Below are 5,476 nucleotides of genomic sequence, written 5' to 3' on the forward strand. Positions count from 1 at the left end.
TCTCCCCTCTTTTCCCCCCCTCACGTGTCGCTGGACAGATTGGTCGTTATACGTTTTTCCCGGACGTCCCTTGGCGACTAGCTTGTATTAATTTTGACTCCCCTGTGCTGTGGGCGCCTGGTCAGCACCAGATTGCCAGCCCCCCCCCCCCTATTCCCTTTTTGCGACGACGTGATTCTCACCCCCTTATCCAATCACCGTTTTCGTTTTTTTTTCTCATTATTTTTTTTTTCAATCGCTGCGCGCAACGTGGCTTTGTTCACACTTTTGCTGACGGCGCTAGAAATTTCACGCGAGACCCTCTTTCTCTCTCTCTCCACGTCCCACCGCCGCTTCCGCGTCCCGCCCTCCCTCTTTCCCCCTATATTTGTCTCCCTCTCTCCCACCCTTTCTCTCCCTCTCTCCCTTAACTGGGGCCGAGTGCACGACGAGGGTAATTTGCCAGGGGATTTGAATGTTGGCGCTGAGTTTCCAAAGTCTTATCTCTGCGCCGCTAGGCCCCCCTTAACTCTTTCTGATTCGCTGTAACGGCGGCGAGAGGGCGCCGGCTTCTAATCCTTTGGCGCGCGCTCGCCTCTGCGCCAGGCCCCGCTGCTGGCCGAGCACAGATGTCGCCGGTTCAATAAGGGTTTTAATTAGGTCCTCCCAGCCATTTACTTTTGCACTTCAGCTGTTTTATTTTGTTGTTTTTTTCCCTCTCGGGTGACTGCCCGTTCCTGCTGCTGCTGGTTGTAGTGATGATGGGGTTGGCGTTGTTAGCCCCCTCGCCCCTCCCGTCTCTTCAGGATGTGGTTGGTATCATCGCCGCTATCGGGCGGCCAGATGGCGGCGGCGCCGCGGGTGGATGTGGGAGAGCTGCGGTGGGAGAGCAAGACTGCGAGAGAGAGAGACGAGCGAGGAATTTGCAACGTGATGCGGCGGAAGCGCTCTTCTGGCTGCGTTGATTCGCGTGGTGCAGAGTGTTGCGCGGCCCGAGTGCTACTTACTTACTCGCCGGAGCAGGAATCTGGAGCGCGAAATCCGAGGCCTGTTCCTCCTCCTCTCCCCGCTCCCCACTCTCCCCCGTCACTCCGCAGGTGGTGGTATGGTGGTGGTGGTGCCCAAGGCGGCAAGGCGCAGGCACGAGGAAGAACGCACAAGTGTTGTGGAACCGTGCCAATCTCTGGCTGCTGAATTGATCTGGGCGGCGGCGGGCGCGGGGGGTTTGTCCGCCAGAGGTGCTCGTCGGGGCGGGGCGGGCCGTGGGAACTCAGTCTAGGGGCCGCTGCTGCATGCCGCCGGCCCCGGCCCACGGATTGAAAGCCCTTGTGTGCGTCTAAAGCCCCTTCGCAGGCCGGCGGACTGGCCGGGCCGGGCTGGGGGCCTCGCACGTCCTCGTAAAGAGGTTTAATCCCCCCGCCCCTCGGTGCGTCTAGGACGTGATGGGTCTCCTCTGTGTGTGTGTTATTTCTTATTTACTCCGAAGGGTTTTTTTGCAAATTTATGTGCGTGTGCCGTCGTCCGGCCCCGGTGCGATGCGGTGGTGCGTTGCTGGCCGCGATGTGTAGTATGCGCGCGCTGGCGGGCAGTGCAGGCCTATAACTCAGGCCCGCCACGCCCTGCCCCGCCCCGCGCGCGACCCGCCCCGCCCGCCCGGCCCCAGCGGTCCTTACGCCTCCTTACGCTGTATACTCGCGCGGGCCGCACCGTATTGCACCTCATTGCGCCATCCGCGCTCAGCTCCTGATTTGTAATATCGACGCTCTTTGGTGCTGCTGATGATCCTGCTGGTGGTGGGGTCACCAGCCCAATAACTTTTATAAGAATGAATGATGAAAATTGAAGCTGCTGCTCAGGGCGGCTTCGTAAAGGATTAACAACTACACATCGGTTGGTGTGCTGTAAATTTTTGCAGAGCTTTACGGAGGGAGGGAGAAAGGGTGGGAAGGGCGAGGAGGGCGTTCGGCCGGGCGGACGCCCGTTCATGTCCCGCGCCCGCGATGCACCACCGGGCCCCCCGATGCTCTTGTTGGCCTCGTAAAACGCTCCCGCACCCGCCCACGGTATTGGCCACGGGCAGGCCACAGACTTGCCACGGGATGGCCACTGACTTGCCACTGCCACGGGAAGGCCAGCGGGCCACACTTCGCAGGAGGAGGGTGCTTCCCCTCTTGAGTGATTGCGGGGGTAGAGGAGAGGGCCCCCAAACTGCACGACTTCTTTTTATTTAGTCGCGCGGGATGTGTTGTGCGCGGGTCGGGTCGGGTCGGGTCGGCCGCCGGGCCCTCTGCCCGCGGGGAGTCGTATAGTACGCGACGCGCGCGCAAGTTTGTTTCTTTCACAACTTCGAATGTGGGCGCGCGCGCGCGCGAGCCTCGATGTGGTGTGACTGGGTGAGAGAGGGAAGTCCCCCCGCCTTTACCATCTCTCTCTCTCTCTCCCTCTTCGTCTCTGTCTCGTCGTGATGTGGGTGAGGTAGGTGGCGGCGAGGGCGCGGCTAAAACGAAGCGCTGTGTTGTGGAGTTGCCACAGAGCTGCGGGGCACTACTAACGCCCCGTACCGACTCGCGCGGGGCTGGGCGTGGCGAGGGGAGGGGGACGGGGGGACGTTAGTCGCAGTGCCACGCGGAGCGAACGACCGACCGACTGGAGAAAGCTGGTTGGCTAGGTTGGCTGCGCGGTGCGAGACGGACGGACGGACAGACAAAAGGTTCGCGGCGAGCGCGAGGTGCAGCCTGAAAGGCGGCCGCGTCGTTGGCCCCGCTAGCCGACTAGGTGTGCACGACGAGGTGAGGTGTGCGCGGCGTACTGCTACTGCTACTCGAGAGAAACAGTGTCGATAGGGCGTTGTGGCGGAGGAGGGGTTATTCTCTGTATATCGGGGCGCCCTTTGTCGCTCTCGCACAGTGCAGAAGTCTCTCTCTCTGTCGCGCACTGTAAACACGCTGGCAGGAGGCCCCCGGGGGCTATAGTGGTACGTACTGCCATGTGCGCGCTCTCCGTGCCCGCTCCACACGGCGGTGGTGGTGGTGGTGTTGTTGGACGAGCGCACGGGGCGCACACGTGAATGTGGCCGTGCATGTCGTGTGGCGGTGGCGGGCGCGCGCCCCGGGGGCTGCTGCTGCTGCTGCTGTGTTTGGCGGCAAGGGGGAGTGTGTTGTGGCGCACCACGCCGCCGGGCCGGCCTAGCCCGTCAGAGAGGGCTTGGCTTGGGCCACGGTTCCCACGCGAGTCCGCTGCTGGAAAACACGGTGGAAAGTCGTGGAAAAAGTGAGAAAGTCGCCGTCGGGGAAATAATGGCTCGGACTGTATCCAACGCGGGGAATTTTTATTTTCCACAAGCAATTTTGAGAATTTCTTCGAGAATTTTTGTTTAAATGTTTGTAATTTTTTCTGAACAGTCAATTTTTCTGGGAATATTTTTTTCCCAATTTGTTCTGGTCAAGTTTCGAACGATCCCCGAAAAATGCCGGCTTTCGAACAAAATGGTCTGGAAAGTTAAGGAAAATTCCAGGGAGCGAAAATGTAGTGGAACCCTGTGTGCGGCTCGTGGAGGAAGGGTGCGGCCGTGAGAAAGGTCGGGTGTGTCCTGCCCCCGTTGTTGTGGAGGTGGCTGCCATCATAAAGGTATAGAGCTCAGCTCGTGCGGTGACTGTCGGCGAGGTGGTCCATCGAGGACGTGCCACGGGTGGTGGTTTACGACCTGGCGGCTGTGATCCGGTTCTCTAACCCCCGGCCACTGTCGCTGCTGCGGCTGCTGCTGTGCGATGAATTCCTCGCCGCAACTCCTTATGAAGGAGGCCCTTTCCTCCTACTCCTCCGCCTCCTCCTCCTCCTCCTCCTCCTCCTCCTCCTCCTCCTCCTCGAGGTCGTCCTGCTTCCTCCTCGCCGTCATCGAGTGTGGCGGCCGCTTAGCAGCAGCGTGGTGTGCTCTTGATAACAAACTTGCAGCAGCACAACAGCGGCTCAGCCAGCGCGCCGAGCCGAGGGCGTGGCGCTGCTGTTGGTATGCCTGCCGGCGAGACATTTACGTGAGATGTTTTAACAACGCCATAAAGGCTCGCGGAGCGTGCTGCGTATGCCGCGTCCCGTTTACGGCCCCTGTCCCGCGCATCCGTCAGCGCAACGGACAGCGGAACGGACAGTGCGGAGGCGGGGCAGGGCCGGGCCGGGCCGCTTCAATGGGGCAACGGACAGCGGTTTTGGTTCTGCTGCCGCTGCTGCTGCTACATAGCGCTGCGCTGCTACTTTTTTCTGCCACCGCTTCCCCCATCCCCTGTTATGAAAGCCCCCGCCCGCGCTGCGCTGCAGGTGAGGAGAGGGGGGGGGGGGATTGTGTGAGGAAACTGCACCACTACTGCTACACTCCAAACTGGTGCAGAGGCTGTTGGCGCCTGGCGGCGCCGCGAGGACGCCATTGTGGCGTTGGAACTGCTGCTGGTGCTGCACAAGGGCCTGCTGCTGCTTCGCGCTGCTTCGAGTGGCGGTCGTGTTTTCTCCTGGCCGGCGGGATTAGCTGCTAAAGAAATGGCGAGCCCTGAACAAAGGCAGGGAAGACCTCTCTGTGTGGTGCGGCGCAGTGGCGTGGTGGGCGTTGGGCGTCGGACGGAGCCCTCCGCGAAAGAGACAGAGAGACTGACTGAGTATGTGCGTCTCTCCTCTCGCAGCCTCTCGGGGCAGGGGGGAAGCGCGCGGGCAAATTATTCGGACTTGTCACGCGCTCGACCGCGTACAGTATGCAGTGATTGATGTTGAAGTGACCCCCCTGAGGTCGGTGGCGTACACCTCGCGCGCTAGCCTATGGCGTGTTAGTAGTCGATGTGGCGTGGGCAAAAATCGGCAAAAGTTCAAAATTGCAGAAAGTTTGTAATGTGTTATTTCAAAAATGATTATAATCTTGGTAAGTTTTTTTTTAATGAAACATTCCATATTTTTTCTACCTGGCCTGAGCCCGCCTACGCCGCTGCTCGCGACGGTATCGCACGCCGAGTATCGGTCCGCAGTGCGGCGAGGGTTCGTTCCTGATAGCCGGCGCGGCTGGCCGCCGGTATGGCCCCGCTCCGCCCCGCCCCGCCCTCGGGGAAACAATTTATGTCCAATTAGAGCGCAAGCTATTCGCTGCAGCAGATCGCGGGATCCACCGGGCACGGCGTCGGCGTAGCCAGGGCGGCGGCAGCCCCCTCGCCCCACCCTTCTCTCTCTCTCTCTCTCTCTCTCTCTCTCTCTCTCTCTCGCATATCGCGCCGCGCCGCGCCTCCCTCGTCCCAGTTGTTCTCGGCAGGTGCGCGGCGTCGGCGTGGTGGGCACCGCCAGCGGCAAACGAGCGCGCGGCAGAATTTGAATTCGGAAAGAGGAACAAGACGACGAAGAAGAAAGAAAGGGTCTGAGAAAGAGAGTTTTGCGCCTGAGAGAGAGAAATGGAGAGGAGCAGATCGGAGCGAGCGAGCGCGGCGGGTAAATTTGAAATGAAAATGCGGTGCTGCGGGGGGGATGGGAA

This window comes from Frankliniella occidentalis, unplaced genomic scaffold, assembly GCF_000697945.3.
Source record: "Frankliniella occidentalis isolate FOCC.00 unplaced genomic scaffold, Focc_3.1 Scaffold233, whole genome shotgun sequence".
Lineage (NCBI taxonomy): Eukaryota > Metazoa > Arthropoda > Insecta > Thysanoptera > Thripidae > Frankliniella > Frankliniella occidentalis.